The sequence below is a fragment of the Sus scrofa genome, unplaced genomic scaffold (genome assembly GCF_000003025.6).
Source record: "Sus scrofa isolate TJ Tabasco breed Duroc unplaced genomic scaffold, Sscrofa11.1 Contig42, whole genome shotgun sequence".
In the NCBI taxonomy this organism is placed as follows: domain Eukaryota; kingdom Metazoa; phylum Chordata; class Mammalia; order Artiodactyla; family Suidae; genus Sus; species Sus scrofa.
The window spans coordinates 124569-142579 of NW_018085200.1; the positions used below are offsets into that span (position 1 = coordinate 124569).

Sequence of the window (18011 nt, forward strand, 5' to 3'; positions counted from 1 at the left end):
TGATGGTATCTAGTAAAAGAAAAGAAACAAGTTCCCTTTGATCCAGAACATTCAACATAGGTCTTTACTCACAGAATGACAGCTTATGTGCAATGCAGTGCATCCTTGTGTAAGAAAGTTCACAGCAACATTTCCATTAAAGACAGAAAAGGAAATATCCAGGAGAGAAATCGCTGGATCATATAGCAGTTCTATTTTTAATTTTGGGAGGAACACCTCCACGATGTTTTCCATACAGGATGTAATTGGCTGCACCAATTTACATTCTCACCAATGGTGTACAAGGATTCTCTTTTCTCCACATTCTCTCCGACACTGGTGTTTTTTAGACTTTGTAGAAGGAAGGGAGCTGGGGCAATTTAGGGATATTGAATTAAAGTACACAAAATACTCTGTATGCAGTAGCTAAGAAATGAGAATATATTGTATAGCACAGGAATTATAGCTATTATCTTGTAATAATTTGTTTGTTTTTCTTTTATCGGGCTGTATCCACAGCATTTGGAAGTTCCCAGGCTTGGGGTCCAATCAGAGCTGCAGCTGTCAGCTGACAACACAGCCACAGAAATGCCAGATCTCAGCTACATACGCATCCAACAATGCAGCTTGAAGCAATGCCAGATATGAGGGCGTCTGCACACTAAAACTTTATATGCATTTCAAAAGGAGACGAAAAGGTAACTTTGAGACTCTCATAACCTATTATCAGGTGTTGTAACTGAAAAGAAAAAGTTCTGAATATGACACAGTCCTTGAAGCAATTTGCTCCTGGTGGTGGTAGAGAGGCACTGTGACTAGAGAATGTGTATGGTAATGTTGTAAAGTGCTGACAGTGTTTTATCTTTAATTTCTTGGAGACAGTAACCTACAGAATTCTTATTCAGAATGTTTTCTGCTTGTTTTTCATATTTCCTGATGTGAGATAGAGAGGAAGAGAAAAGGCAAGGCAGCAGAAAAGAAGGGAAGAAAACACAGAAGGGTAATAAATTATAGGCTTCTGGAAATTACTGATGTGGACATCTTTAGAGGAATGTTTTTAAGCCTCTTACATTCTGGGAGTGATACATAAACAGAATTTTCTTTCTTTTTTTTCCCTATGAACTGAATATGATTTTTTAAAATACAGTAAGATTTAATGGTCATATATATATATATACACATATATTATCTGATTTACTCAATAAATTGTAATACCATTACTAGAAAAAACTTAAATAAAAATTAAAATGTATAAAAACATTTAAGAAAATAACTCCTCTCTCTCTTGTCAAAATTACATTTAGTGAGAAAACCGTTGTTCAGCATTGATTAACTTTCTGATTGATACTTTCATATTATTTCTAAGGCTATAGATAACGGAGTTTAGCATGGGCATCACCACTGTGTAAAACACAGAGGCTATTTTGATGAAGACAAATGATCTTTTGGAGATGGGCACACAGTAAAGAAGAAGAAAGGTCCCATGTAAGATGGTGATGGTGATCAGGTGGGGGGCACATGTGGAGAAGGCTTTTCAGAGCCCACCAGCAAATGACATCTTGATAATCATGACAATGATGAAAAGATAGGAAGAGAGGTTAGTCAGCAGGCTACAAGCCTCATTGACTGTGGAAATGATAAAACTCAGCATCAGGTTGAAATAATTGTCAGAGCAGGAGGCAGAGATGATGGCAGAATACTCACAGCAAGCATGGTTTATAATGTTAGAACCACAGAAGGAGAGTTCCGAAAGAGAGTGTCAAGGAACATAACCCACCCCATGAGCAAGTTGAGGCTACCAGGAGGGTACAGCGCTTAGGAGATATAAAAACCATGTAGAGCAGGGGGTTGCAAATAGCCACAAACTGGTCATAAGCCATCACAGCTAACATGAATATTTCTACAATCACAAATGTGCAGCCAAAGGAAAACCGCGTCATGCAACCCATGTAAGAGATAGTCCTTATTTCCACAAACAAGACCTCTAAGAGTTTGGGTGTGGTAATAGAAGAGTATCAGAAATCAAGAAAGGAGAGATAGCCAAGAAAATAGTACAAAGGAGTGTGAAGGTTGGAATTCATTGTGATGATCACAATCAAACGCATGTTCCCCACTACAGAGACTGTGTAGATGGCCAAGAAGACCAAGAAGAGGGGCGCCCGGAGGTGTGGGTATTCAGAGAAGCCCAGGAGGATGAAGGTGATTCCAACACTCTGATTTCTCTTTTCCATCACTATGGTTCCTGCTGGAGAAAATCAGAGAGTCCTTCCTGAGCAACCAAATGTTACAAAGCTCGTGGCTATTATTTTTTTTTTCCCCCTCAGGTTGAGCTGCAGCCTGAAACAGGAGTGGAGTCAGGGGTTTCCCAGGAAGGCAAACAGGGCCCAGTTGGAGCCTGAGGGCTGCATGGTGTGTCTTCAGGTGTTTGTGGGGGAGTAAGTTTGGGTCCTGATGGAGGGTCAGGTTGAGGATGGACGAGAATGATCTGAGCATCAGGAGTGGCTCAGGGAACGGACCTCTTTGAATTTGCTCATCTTAGCTATTTCCCACTTCCCTTCGCATAAATGTTTTTTGAACCTGACCCCCTTGCTGTACAGTGGGAATATAAATAAATAAATAAATAATGTTTTTTGAAGTAGATCCATTTAATTAAAATTGTTGACTATGGCTCCAAATTCCTATGTTTGCTCTGGCCATTTTAATTGGCCAAGATGTTTTCACAATGCTCTCACTTTTCCTCAGTTTTTCTTGTCACTTTTTCTCTCCAACCATCAGACAAGCCCCAGTTTAACATCCTTGTAATGAGTCCATCAACTGGCTTAACCTTGTTAATAGGCCATTTGTTGCATCTTCTAGAGACTAGGAATGACATCTTGTAAAGATCTTGGTCAACCTGGGTTCAAATTTGGCCTAAGCCACCTATTAATATGTGTCTCTGAGAAGCTGTTTAATCTTTCTGCAACTCATTCACTAATCTATAGAGATATGATAATAGTGTAAGCATTTATTTTTATTGTACAATTTTATATGTCACAACTTTAGATAGCTATTTTGTAAACATCTAAGATTAATTGCACATGTAGTACATGTCACCTCAAATTTAATTTCTTCTCTTCCTATATTTCTAATTCTGTTTTTAAATAAGTATACTTGAATTTCAAATATATGACTGTAAAATACCCTAGAATGCAGTACCATTTATAACTTTAGAAATATGAAGTGATGCAAATAGAGAATATGACATGGAAAAAATATTGCAGAGACATAGAGGAAATAGCTGTCTTTCCTGTTTCAATTCTAAAGCTTTATTCTTGGATACACATCTCTATTATCATCTCAGTGCAGCCATGCATAAACTTTCTTTTCTCCAATTCTCTTCCCTAACTTTTTCTGGATTTATATGATTTGCTTTTCTTCTCAGGTTCAGGTTTTGAGAAAGGCAGTTAGGACTAAGTGAAAGTATTCTTCAAAAAGTGCTCCCATCTTTATCCCTAGCTCCCACCATCTACTTACCTAGGTAACAATCATCTTTATTTAGCCTGCCTATGCCCACCCTTCAGGACTATCTTTCATTAAATTTTATTTTAGATTTGTGCTTAGAGTTAGATTTGTACACATTTTCAAAATTACCTCCTTTCAAATTACTTGAAATCTTAACCCTTCTGTCTGGATTTCCATAATGTCTGATGTCGCTATATCACCCAATCTTTAATTGATACTCCTTTTGTTTAACTCACAGCAGTGATTTTGCTCATTTTTGAATAAAACACATTTTTATAACTTCATGTCTTCATCACATTGACCACATTGTTCTCTACCCCATCAGATTTTAGGCATCACTATTTTTTAATGTCAGATTCCTGGCAAAACTCTTCCAGACAACGTTGGTGATTAATCCATAAATCGAAGTTATATTACTGCTCAAACTTGCTTCCCTAACTGGTTTTAAACTCAAAATTCTAATGCAAAGTCTGGTATATTTCCCTACAGTTTTATGGGTTTCTTTTTACTCTTTTCCTAAAATATTTTTTGAAGTCATGAACAGGTAATATTACTTGAATATCCATCAAGTAAATTACAGAAGGAACATTCAAAGACAAATGCATTCCAACAGTCTTTAAAATGTAAGTAATAGATTTGAGTAACTCTTTATTCTTAACTGAACTAAACGTATACTATTGTACTGCTCCTGGATTTGCAAAGGTGTTTCTCTGCCAAAAATATTGATGATTTCTGAATTTCCCACATCAGAATAAAAGTATTACACTTAGTTGAACAACTCACCAGAACACAGTTATTCTTTTTAGATTTATTGACTGAGGTCTTCTTTGATTTAAATAAGATTCTTGAAAATTATTTCCAAAACACAACTTTTATTAAAATAAATTATTGTAGCTTATAATATTAGGGTATCAAAACTTCTTCCAAAGTATTTTCCAGTAAAGTCTTCAAGAAAATTACATTTTTCTCATTAAAACAATTAATCAAGGACACCATAGAGAACCTCTCAAGGGTGAGCCATACTTTCAACTAAATTTGGGATCATGCTGTATATTTGCATCTACCTGAGTGATTTTGGGGAATCACACGACAGAGAATTTTGATTGAGGTGTTTGTCATGAGCTATAAATAAGAAAATTGCATTTAAGTTTTTTTTTTATTTTCATAGATGGTATACTTCTCTTCAGCTAATCATTTTGTGTGTGTAACATTAGGCACAGTCAAATAAAAGTCACTGAATACCTGCATTAAAACTAAATACATATATGATTTACTGACATAGGTGGTAACATAATTTCAATGTATATTAACACCATTAAATCAGATAGGAAAGCTCACTACTTTTTTTTTTTTTATTTTCCCACTGTACAGCAAGGGGGTCAGGTTATCGTTACATGTATACATTGCAATTATAGTTTTTCCCCCACCCTTTCTTCTGTTGCAACATGAGTATCTAGACATAGTTCTCAATGCTCTTCAGCAGGATCTCCTTGTAAATCTATTCTAGGTTGTGTCTGATAAGCCCAAGCTCCCGATCCCTCCCTCCCCCTCCCATCAGGCAACCACAAGTCTTTTCTCCAAGTCCATGATTTTCTTTTCTGAGGAGATGTTCATTTGTGCTGGATATTAGATTCCAGTTATAAGTGATGTCATATGGTATTTGTCTTTGTCTTTCTGGCTCATTTCACTCAGGATGAGATTCTCTAGTTCCATCCATGTTGCTGCAAATGGCATTATATCATTCTTTTTTATGGCTGAGTAGTATTCCATTGTGTATATATACTACATCTTCCAAATCCAATCATCTGTTGATGGAAATTTGGATTGTTTCCATGTCCTGGCTATTGTGAATAGTGCTGCAATGAACATGTGGGTGCATGTGTCTCTTTTAAGTAGAGCTTTGTCCGGATAGATGCCCAAGAGTGGGATTGCAGGGTCATATGGAAGTTCTATGTATAGATTTCTAAGGTATCTCTGAACTGTTCTCCATAGTGGTTGTACCAGTTTACATTCCAACCAGCAGTGAAGGAGGGTTCCCTTTTCTCCACACCCTCTCCAGCACTTGTTCTTTGTGGATTTATTAATGATGGCCATTCTGACTGGTGTGAGGTGGTATCTCATGGTAGTTTTGATTTGCATTTCTCTTATAATCAGCGATGTTGAGCATTTTTTCATGTGTTTGCTGGCCATCTGAATATCTTCTTTGGAGAAATGTCTATTCAGGTCTTTTGCCCATTTTTCCATTGATTGATTGGTTTTTTTGCTGTTGAGTTGTATAAGCTGCTTATATATTCTAGAGATTAAGCCCTTGTCAGTTGCATCATTTGAAACTGTTTTCTCCCATTCTGTAAGTTGTCTTTTTGTTTTCTTTTGGGTTTCCTTTGCTGTGCAAAAGCTTTTCAGTTTGATGAGGTCCCATGGGTTTATTTTTGCTCTAATTTCTATTGCTTTGGGAGACTGACCTGAGAAAATATTCATGATGTTGATGTCAGAGAGTATTATGCCTATGTTTTCTTCTAGGAGTTTGATGGTGTCCTGTCGTATATTTAAGTCTTTCAGCCATTTGGAGTGTATTTTTGTGCATGGTGTGAGGATGTGTTCTAGTTTCATTGCTTTGCATGCAGCTGTCCAGGTTTGCCAGCAATGCTTGCTGAATAGACTTTCCTTTTCCCATTTTATGTTCTTGCCTCCCTTGTCAAAGATTAATTGACCGTAGGTGTCAGGGTTTATTTCCGGATTCTCTATTCTGTTCCATTGGTCTGTCTGTCTGTTTTGATACCAGTACCACACTGTTTTGATGACTGTGGCTTTGTAGTATTTCTTGAAGTCTGGGAGGGTTATGCCTCCTGCTTGGTTTTTGTTTCTCAGGATTGCTTTGGCGATTCTGGGTCTTTTGTTGTTCCATATAAATGTTTGGATTGTTTGTTCTAGTTCTGTGAAAAATGTCATGGGTAATTTGATAGGGATTGCATTGAATCTGTAGATTGCTTTGGGTAGTATGGCCATTTTTCCAATATTGATTTTTCCAATCCATGAACATGGAATATCTTTCCATTTCTTTACATCTTCTTTGATTTCTTTGATTAAAGTTTTATAGTTCTCAGCACATAGGTCCTTTACCTCTTTGGTCAGGTGTATTCCGAGGTATTTGATTTTGTGAGGTACAATTTTAAAAGGTATCGTATTTTTGTATTCCTTTTCTAATGTTTCATTGCTGGTATACAGAAATGCAACTGACTTCTGAATGTTAATCTTATATCCTGCCACTTTGCTGAATTTATTAATCAGTTCAAGGAGTTTTTGGGTTGAGTCCTTAGGGTTTTCTAGGTATAGTATCATGTCATCTGCATACAGTGACAGTTTGATCTCTTCTCTTCCTATATGGATGCCTTTTATTTCCTTTGTTTGTCTCATTGCTGTGGCTAAGACTTCCAAAACGATGTTGAAGAGCAGTGGTGAGAGTGGGCATCCCTGTCTTGTTCCAGATTTGAGTGAGAAGGCTTTCAGTTTTTCCCCATTGAGGATTATATTTGCTGTGGGTTTATCATAAATGGCTTTGATTATATTCAGGAATGTTCCCTCTATACCCACATTGGTGGCAGTCTTGATCATGAATGGATGTTGGACTTTGTCAAATGCTTTTTCTGCATCTATTGAGATGATCATATGATTTTTGACTTTTTTTTTGTTAATGTGGTGTATGATGCTGATTTATTTGCATATGTTGAACCATCCTTGTGAACCTGGGATGAACCCAACCTGGTCATGGTGTATAATTTTTTTGGTATGTTGTTGGATTCGGTTGGCTAAGATGTTGTTGAGAATTTTTGCATCTATATTCATCAATGGTATTGGGTGATAGTTTTCTTTTTTGGTGGTGTCTCTGTCTGGTTTTGGAATGAGGGTGATGGTGGCCTCATAGAATGTCTTTGGGAGTATTCCTTCTTCTTCAACCTTTTGAAAGAGTTTAAGGAGGATGAGCACCAATTCCTCTTTATATGTTTGGTAGAATTCACCTGTGAAGCCATCTGGTCCTGGACTTTTATTTGTAGGGAGTGATTTTATGACCTCTTCAATTTCATTTCTAGTGATTGGTCTGTTCAGTTGGTCTGTTTCTGCTTGATTCAGTTTTGGCAGGCTGTAAGATTCTAGAAAATTGTCCATTTCTTCCAGATTGTCAAACGTGTTGCCATATAGTTGTTCATAGTATTCTCTTATGGTTTTTTGTATTTCTGCTGTATCTGTTGTGATTTCTCCTTTTTCATTTATAATTTTGGTTATTTGGGTTCTTCCTCGCCTCTTTTTAGTGAGTCTGGCCAGGGGTTTGTCAATTTTGTTCACCTTTTCAAAGAACCAGCTCTTGGTTTTCTTCATTTTCTCTATTGTTTTTTGAGTCTCTATTTTATTGATTTCTTCTTTGATCTTTATAATTTCCTTCCTTCTGCTGACTTTAGGTCTTTTTTGTTCTTCTTTTTCTAATTCATTTAGGTGGAGGGTTAAGTTGTCAATTTGGGATCTTTCTTCTGTTTTGAGAAAGGCCTGTATTGCTATAAATTTCCCTCTGAGCACTGCTTTCGCAGCATCCCATAGATTTTGAGAGGTTGTGTCTTCATTATCATTTGTTTCAAGGTAGTTTTTAATTTCCTTCTTGATTTCTTCATTGACCCATTGGTTTTTTTAGTAGCATGTTGTTTAGTCTCCATGTAGTAGGTTTTTTCTCTTTCCTTTTCCCATGGTTGATTTCTAATTTCATGGCATTGTGGTCAGAGAAGATACTTGAGATAATTTCTATGCTCCTAAATTTATTGAGATTCGCTTTTTGTCCCAAAATGTGGTCGATTCTTGAGAATGTTCCATGAGGATTTGAGAAGAATGTGTATTCAGCTTTTTTTGGATGTAGTGTCCTGAAGATATCAATGAAGTCTAACTTTTCTACTGTTTCCTTTAGGATCTCTGTTGCTTTATTGGTTTTCTGTCTAGAGGATCTGTCCATTGATGTGAGGGGGGTATTTAGGTCTCCTACTATGATTGTATTCTCGTCAATATCTCCCTTTATGTCTGTTAATATTTGTTGTATGTATCTGGGTGCTCCTGGATTTGGGGCATATATGTTGATGATAGTAACATCCTCTCCTTGGATGGATCCCTTAATCATTAAATAGTGTCCTCCTTTGTCTTTCTTTATGTCTTTTGTTTTATAGTCTATTTTGTCTGATATGAGTGTTGCGACTCCTGCTTTTCTGTCATGTCTATTGGCGTGAAATATTTTTCCCCACCCTTTCACTTTCAATCTATATGTATCTTTTGTCCTAAGGTGAGTTTCTTGTAGGCAGCATATTGAAGGTTTTTGCCTTTTTATCCACTCAGCCACTCTGTGTCTTTTGATTGGGGCATTCAGTCCATTGACATTTAAGGTGATAATTGATAGATGATTATTTATTGCCATTTGAACCTTGTGTTCCAGTTGATTCTATGGTTCTCCATTCTTCCTTTCTTTCTTTTTTTTTTTTTTTTTTTTTTGGTTGGATGGTCTCCTGTTGTTATCTGCTTGAGTGTATTTTTTTTTTCATTTTTTGCAAATGCAATATTTGGTTTTGGCTTGTGGTTGCCCTGCTTCTTAAGTATGCTAACCCCTTCCCATAATTGTGTGTTTTAGCCTGATGGTCCTGTAATTTCAAACACTTCATTACTATATTAAAATTAAGAAGAGAGACATACATACAAACAAAAAGGGTTATTTACCTCCTCACATTCCTTGCCCACATTTTATGGTTTTGATGACTCTTTTTTATTTTATTCTTTTTAATTTTATTTTGTTTCAAGCATGTTCATGATTAAATCTGTATGCTGGCTTATTTGAGTGACTGCTGATTGCGGTTTCCTCAGTCCTAGTTCTTCCTCTTCTTCTTCATTTTTTGGTTTCCTTTTCTTTTTTCATCCCTTTCCTTCCTTTCTTTTTGGTTTAGAGAAGCCCTTTCAATATTTCCTTTAACCTTGCTTTTGTGTTGCTGTATTCTTTAAGTTTTTGTTTGTTGGGAAAAATTTTTATTTCCCCTTCTATTTTAAATGATATTCTTGCTGGATAGAGTATTCTAGGTTGCATATTTTTTCCTTTTAGCACTTTAAATATCTCTTTCCATTCCCTCCTGGCCTGGAGTGTTTCTGTAGAGAAATCAGCTGATATTCTTATGGGGGTTCCCTTGTAGGTAACATTCTGTATTTCTCTTGCTGCCTTTAGGATCCTCTCTTTATCACTAACTTTTGCCATTTTTATTACGATGTGTCTTGGTGTGGGTCTGTTTGGGTTCAGTTTGTTTGGGGCCCTCTGTGCTTCTTGTATCATGAATCCAGTATCCTTTAGATTTGGGAAGTTTCCATCGATAATTTCTTCAAATATATTTTCCATCCCCTTATCTTTTTCTACTCCTTCTGGAATTCCTATTATGCATAGATTGGCCTGCTTTATATTATCCCATAGGTCTCTTATATTGCTTTCCAGTTTTTTGATTTGGTTTTCTGTCTGTTGACCAGATTGAGTGATTTCCATTATTCTATCTTCCATATCACTGATTCGTTCCTCTGCATTATTCATTCTGGTTTTTACTGTCCCTAGTTCAGTTTGCATCTCTGCAAATGAATGTTCTAGTTTTTCTTGGCTCCTCCTAATTTTCTAGTTCCTTTCTGAGGGTGTCTGCATTACTGTTCATATCTTCTCTTAATTCCTTCAGTATTTTCACTATTTCTCTTTTGAACTCCAGGTCTGTCAGACTGCCGAGATCTGTTTCATCGTTGACTGTTTTAGGTGAGTTCTCCTGTTGGTTTGACTGGGGGTGGTTTCTCAGCTTCTTCATCTTGCTTGTTGTTTTCTTTCTCCTGAGGGAGTTGTACTCTCCGTTATTGGGCAGTGTTTGCCTTGTCACTGCCGTGGAATATTCCCTGAGGGCTGGCATTGTTGGTCAATCTTTTTTGAGGCAATGTGGCTTTTCTGGAGTGTTGATGGGGCTAACAGTGTTTCTTTGAAGCAAAGGAGGACTTCCTGAGGGCAGACAGGACTGGGAGGTCCACACCACGATGGTAGCAGATTTCACATGGTCATGCAGAGCTTGCTCTGGTGTTTTTAGGCTGTGGGGTTCTTGCAGGTGGTTGGCAGTGTTGGGCAGCTGCTCTTCAGGGGTGCATCACCCCCTGGGGGCTGGAGCAGTTATCTGGGTCACTGAGAACCTAAGAGGCTCTTCCCTAGGGCAGCCCAACTAAGAAGGACAGCCTGAGAATGTAAGCGGATCTTTTCACAGTCTGGATGAGCTTGTTGCAGCTTTTCTGGGCTGCAGGGGCTCTTCCAGGGGGCTGGTGGTGCTGAGCAGCTATTCCTCAGGAGTGGGGCACCCCCTGGGAGCTTGGGCAGGTAGCAGGGCCGTTGGAGACCCAAGAGGCTCCTCCCCAGGGCAGCCCAACTAAGAAAAACCGTCTGATTTGGCCAGGCTTGTTGTAGCTTTTCTAGGCTGCAGGGGGTCCTGCCTGGAGCTGGCAGTCCTATGCAGCTGGTCCACTAGAGCATCCCCTGGGGGCTTGGGTGGGTAGCAGGGCCATTGGAAACCTAAGAGGCTCCTCCCCAGGGCAACCCGACTCAGAAAAACCGTCCGAGAATTATGCCGATCTATTCACAGCCTGGCGAAGATTGTTCTAGCTTTTCTGGGCTGCAGGCCTTTTCTCGGGGGCTGGTGGTGTTTGGTGCTGCTCTGTGGAAGTGTATCCCCTCCAAAGGGCAAGCAGGCCTGTGCAGGGACAGCCCCTGTGGTGGTAGGCTTCAGGCAATTGTTGAGGCCAGCCCTCCTGTATGGCAGGCAGCCCCAGGTCCGGTGAGAGCGTAGGGGGTGGCGGGGGTGGGGGGAGGGGATGCACTGGGAAGCACAGCTTTCAGCTAGCTAGCGGGCCTGTAAGCTTGCTGTGGTGTGGGGAGTATTCTATGGGGACCCACCCCTCCTTCTCTCCCCTCCCCAGCATGGGCGCAGACCAAGCTCTTCTCCCAGGTTGCCTCTGATGCGGCTTTCCACTTCCCTGCTCCTAGAGTATTGCTCCCTTCCTCTGCGACAGCTTTGTTTTCTAGTCTCCCAGGCAGTCTCTGCCCCATCAAATGGTTTAGAGACCTCCCAAGCAGTTTCCGCTCTGCCCCGCCCCCCTAGCCCGGGGACTAATCTCTGGAGCTGAGGTCTCGGTGCCCAACCCCCCCCCAGGCGTCCCCTGGCCCTTTCTCAGGGATTAACCTTCGGAGGCAAGGTCTCAGTGTCCAGCCCCGACCCAGGCGTCTCAATTTTTTGTGACTGTGCCCGTAGTTCAGATGGTCCATTGGGTTCTTGATCGGCTTTTCCATACTCCAACTTACTGCTACACTCTTCTCTGCATCTGGAGATTCCTCCGGTTCGTTTGATCTTTCCCCGGTAGGTGACTTTCCAGGGTGCGGGATCCCTTTCTCCTCTGCAGTTCCCTTTTGGGAGCGCCTGTCCCGCTCGGATTCACCTTCTCTCAATCTCCTCTTTTCTCCCATTCTGCCCAATAATGTCACGAACTTCTTGCCATTATTGGAGTTTAAGTTCCTCTGCCAGCGATTGGTTGCTGTTCTGTGCGAGTCATTTATTCTGTAGATGTGCTTTTTTTGTTGTGTTTGTGGGAGAGGGCAAGCGTGTCCCCCTACTCCTCCGCCCTCTTGTCCTCTCTCCCTCACTTCTTTTTGATAGGAAAGTTTATTTTGGCAGCCAGGCAGAGGCAGTGGTTATCTGATATCCTCAAATACCATGTATCTCATTTACATTTCATAATGTTTTATAAAATGTGTTACATATGTGTGTGATGGTATATAACATATGAAATATCAAAATAAATATAAATTTTTAAAACTGTGTTAACTGCAGTTTTTACTATATCTATGGACATTTACACTGAAATACAAAAAAGGAAGGAATATTTATTTCCAAACATATCCATTGCAGGTGTATCCCAGGCAAATTAAAAATAAACCTTGGGGTACAATTAAAATACAAATCTCAAGAGATCAAAGATGCTAACTGACCAATTCCTTTATGATTTAATTTTTTGAGTTTAAAAGAGTTGCATGTATACAAAGATTGCTTAACTCTAGGTTTCAGAAGACAATCTTTTGTTATGGGACTGTTTTAGAAATACACTACCAAAAAAAGTAATCCTCAGTACAAATCTAAATTTGAGGTAAAAAATTGATTTTAATCTTGAGAAGGCACACAAAATACTTTGTTAATTTGGCTCTTAATTTTATTCTATCAATGGAATGTAGTATATGTATTATCCATAACTGTCATCAAAACCACCAACAATTTTTCCATCAACTTCCTAATATCTTCAGGTGTCCATTATATAAAAGATAGAGTTCTGTGTTAACAATATCAGCAGCAATAACATCAAATTCAAGCTATTCTATTGAGAATTGACAGGATTCAGAATTGTTGAGCCCAACATAGTTAAGGCCAAAATATATGGTGAATTTCACAAATATTGCACAGTGTTTTCTCTTCTTGTTGTCTGAACATAACCCTGAAAATAGCCAACAGAGAGCTGAAAGGGAAAGAAGTTTCCTTTTGTAGACTAAATTCCAGGTAAGTCTAATTTTAACATCCTCTTCATTATTGCGTGTGTGCATGTGTGTTTCTAATATTGAGAAAATTTTTCTTTTTACAAAAGCCTGTATATTCCAGCAAGTTTTAAGAAAAGTGCCTTTAATGACAGGCAAGGCAAAAATGCTGCCATTGACTAAATACTAGTTAAAGGAAAGAATGGACAAAAAGGAACACTGTGAACATGAGAGATACTAAGTGATTAAATATATTTAATATTACATCAAGTTCTTTAAGATTACTCCAGTAGAGTGCTAATTGTCTGAAATAAACTTGCATTAACATTATGCTAGCTTCAGCAGCAGGGCCAGTGGTGCCTGCGGATCCCAGGCCTTGAGCCTGGTAGAGCACAGTCCAGGCATCCTCCTGGGCTATGCATTACCCTGTATTGCCAGGGGCTGCTCCCAAATGCTCACATAAACCTGCAGTGGCAGGAGCACCGGCTGGCTCCAGGTAGGTCCTACACATGCTCTGCCAGTGTGCGGCACATACCAGGAGAGAGCTGGACTGAACTGTGTGCTTACTTAGACTCCAGCAGTCAGATGCTCCCTGGGCAGTGTGCTCCACCAAGGCCCCCAGCACCCATGCTCACCACTCCCCTATTGAGGCCCAAAGGACCAGCCTTGGCCTTGCCAGCATTGTGCAGTCCAGGGCTGGGGATTGCCGACTTGGAGGTACACACTGGCAGGATCGCTAAGGAGATGGTCGGGATGTGGGGGCACTACTGTGCCAGGGTCCTGGGCACCAGGGCCACTCCCCAGAGGCATCACTACCTGGCTTCGCTGCAGGGTGAAGCTGAGGTGGAAGGGCCTGGTCAGGAAAGGCAGGCTGGGGGGCCCTATGTGTCTCTGCCAGTTGATTGCTGTGAGCAGTCAAAGCCCCCCACCCCATCCAGACAACACCAATCCAAGGCCCTGGGCCCCTGTCCTGGGAAGGGAGAGATCTGGGCACTGAGTTGCTAAGAAGGCCTCGGATCACCCCCAGCTGCTGTGGGGATTGGGGGGAAGGGGCGGTGGGGAGGTGGGGGCAACAGTTACCTATTTCTAGCAAAATGCCAGAGGTTAAAGTGCCTTAACCTGAGAGAGAGAAAAAAAAGCCATTCTAGTTTCAGTTCTGATTATTTTTTGCCCACTTATATCAGTATAACTAAGCAAGTGAGTTCTCTAATTTCTAGTGTAATCAGCTTACATATTATTTTTGGTTTTAAATATAACAAGTTGTATTTATTTCACTGTAGGTGTTTTATCATTGACTTGGAAAGTACCATATTGCAATGAATTAGTTATCCCCTGAGGTCATAGATAACCATGCATTTCATGTTGGAAACACACATGGTTACTAAGCACTAATATATAACTATTTGGCTATGATATAGATTATGTTCCTCATTTGGTCATATCTCACCAATTGAAAGAAAGGATAGGTGATAGAAAAAAACTAGGGAATTTTAGCATTAGCATGGAAAATAAGCACAGTGTTTCTTACTTCTTTTTATATATGTTTTATATAATTTATAAGTTTATAGTGTATATTATATATTAATGCAATACATAAATGTGTATATATACATATTTACATTTTGCAAATTTTATTGATTACAAGGACTATTAAATATGTCCAAGATCTTATTAAGCTCTTAAAGCAATCCTTTATTTATTTATTTACTAATAATGATTTTTATTTTTTCCATTGTAGCTGGTTTCCAGTGTTCTGTCAATTTTCTACTATACAGCAAGGTGACTCAGTCACACATAAATATATCCACTCTTTTTTCTTATATTATCATGCTCCATCATAAGTGACTATATATAGTTTTCAGTGCTAAACAGAAGGAACTCATTGCTTATCCATTCCAAAATCAATCCTTTAAAGTAGCTGTTAAATGCCGAAATTTTAAGACGGCAACACAAAAGTATTTTTAAATTCACAAATTACAGATCCTACTTTCATGAATTAACTTTATATTTTCTAATACAGTATAATTTATTCCAGGAGGTAAATTTAAATGTGTGTGACTTGGGGTCCAGTGATACTAGGGTAGAGGCTGTTAGATCTTAGAAGGAAAATTATCAGAAATCATTCCAGATAGATTTATTTTTGAGTGCAACCAATTCCACACAACTGTGAATTTGAAAAATTTTAATTCTTATGTCACCTCTGAAGAGTAAAATTTATATGTTATCAATTAGCACAATGTCATTAACATTCATATCTCATTGGTCACTATCACATTGTAGGAGGCTAAGTCTGTCAAGATAATCAAGTATTCAGGCTTGCAGCCTTATCTAACTTCCATTATTGTTATTTGGCAGGTAAGTCAAAGGCCTGAGCTGATAGACACAACTGGGAAAAATTTCACCAAGGCGACTTTCTTCATCCTCTCTGGATTTGCAAATCACCCTGAGCTGCAAGTCAGCGTTTTCTTTTTTGGCTTTTTTTTTTTTTTTGGCCTTTTCTAGGGCTGCTCCCATGGCATATGGAGGTTCCCAGGCTGGGGGTCAAATCTGAGCTGTAGCCACCACCCTACGCCAGAGCCACAGCAATGAAGGATCCGAGCCACATCTGTGACCTACACGAGCTCACAGCAATGTCGGATCCTTAAACCACTGAACAAGGCCCAGGATAGAAGCTGCAACCTCATGATTCCTAGTCAGATTCATTAACCACTGTGCTATGACAGGAATCCGAAGTAAGCCTTTTCTTGATGTTTCTTTTTATTTACCTGTTCACTGTTTTGTGGAAACTTGGAGTGATTATGTTAATCAGAACTGACTCTCAGCTTCACACCCCTATGTCCTGTCCTTAGCAATTTAGCATTCATTGACATATGTTATTCCTCTACTGTAACACCTAAGGCACTGGTGAATTTCCAGGCAAAACAGAAAACCATCTCCTTCATTGGTTGCTTTGTTCAAATGTACTTTCTTGTGGATTTTGTGTGTAGTGAGTGTTTTCTTCTGGGATCAGTGCCTATGACCACTATGTCACAACCTGAAATCCCTTACTGTATTCAGTGATTATGTCCCAGAAAGGGTGTAACTGGCTGGGAACAATGCTAGATACAGTAGGCTTTACCAATTCTCTGATATCCATCTGTGTGATTAGCAGTTTGGCATTCTGTGATACCAGCATCAATCAATTTTTCTATGACACCACAGCTCTTTTGGCCCTGTCCTGTGTGCATGCATTCAGCACAGAAATGGAGATCTTTGTTTTGGCTGGGCTCACCATTCTTAATTCTCTCTTACAATCATTATCACCTATATTGTCATTACCTCAGCCATCCTGAAGATCAATTCTGCATCAGGCAGAAAGAAAGCCTTTTCCACCTGTGTGTCCCACATCATGGGTGTGACTATCTTCTATGGGTCCCTGATTTTCACGTATTTGCAGCCTGATAACACACCATCCTTGACCCAAGCACAGGTGACATCTGTATTCATACCACTGTCATTCCAATGCTGAATCCACTCATCTATAGTTTGAGGAATAAAGATGTAAAAGGTCCTCTCCTGAGAATCATACAAAGAAAACATTTTGCATGACAAATCTCTTCGTGCTGCAATTAAAGCACACCTGTCTGGTTTTAAGCACTCTATTGCTCCAACAATTAGGAAACTACTAGAATAACTCCAAAAAGCATAACACAAAATAACTCAGAGTCTTAAAATGTGAGAGACAAATTATTATTTGATATGTATGGAATACTGAATAATCATTTTAAGGGTTCATTTCATTGCACTAATCAGACACACACACGCACAAGTAAGAAAGCAACTGACCAGTAACAATCTTTCCCTGAATATCCTTGAGTGAGCATGCTATCTCAGTAAAACATGTTAGACAATTATTCTATTGACTTTTCATATTGTCTGATATTGTTTTCTCGATCATCAACAAGTTGAGAGTAATAGTAAACTAGAAGATGAGGAGATAATGACTCCAATTATGGCTGAAAGCCAGAGAGCAAAAAAGAAATGTGCAGCATTAACAAGTGCAAATGTAAGTCCAGGGTTGAAGGGGTGGGTTGTTGAAGTTATTCCAGTGGTGGTCAGTGAGAACAAGAGACACTGGGTAATATAGAGACATCTCTTGGCCATGTAGATTCATTTCACCATAGCAATTAGAATTTTGATCATTCATTTCTGAAACACGATTTTTGATTACACAGAAAAGCAATGCATTTATGAAGTGGAGTTCAGTCTGCATCAAAAAGAGCAGTTTAATATCTATTTTTTAATTTTCTCTTTTTATTACTCAAATAAATTTATCACATCTTTAGTTGTATAATGATCATAACAATCCAATTTCACAGGGTTTCCATCCCATAACACAAGCACATCCCCCCCCCACAAAATATCTCCTACGGAGACCATACTTACTTCAATGTCTGTGAGTCAGCATCTGTTCTGAAAAGAAGTTCAGTCTGTACTTTTTTCAGATTCCACATATCAGTGAAAACATTTGATGTTCGTGTCTCATTGCATGGCTGACTTCACTTCACATGATAATTTCTAGGTCCATCCATGTTGCTAAAAATGCCAGTATTTGGTTCCTTTTAATGGCTGAGTAATATTCCATTGTGTATATGTACCACGTCTTCTGGATCCACTCCTCTGTCAATGGACATTTAGGTTGTTTCCATGTCTTGGCTATTGTATATAGTGCTGCAATGAACACTGGAGTACATGTGTCTTTGCGAGTCATGGCTTTCTCTGGATAGCTACCCAGGAGTGGGATTGCTGGATCAAATGATAGCTATTGTTTCTAGCATTCTGATGATGGCCACTCTGGCTGGTGTAAGGTGGTACCTCATCATGGTTTTGATTGGCATTTCTCTAATGCTGAGTGTGTTTTTTTTGGCCATCTGCATGTCTTCTTTGGAGAATG

The 18011-nt window shown here is 39.2% G+C and overlaps 2 pseudogenes; one reads left to right on the plus strand and one right to left on the minus strand.

The window, feature by feature from the left end:
- Positions 1-1279: 1279 nt before the first annotated feature.
- LOC100511497 lies at positions 1280-2851 on the minus strand (annotated as a pseudogene).
- Positions 2852-3658: 807 nt separating this feature from the next.
- On the plus strand, positions 3659-16666 carry LOC106508576 (annotated as a pseudogene).
- The last annotated feature ends 1345 nt before the right edge of the window (positions 16667-18011 follow it).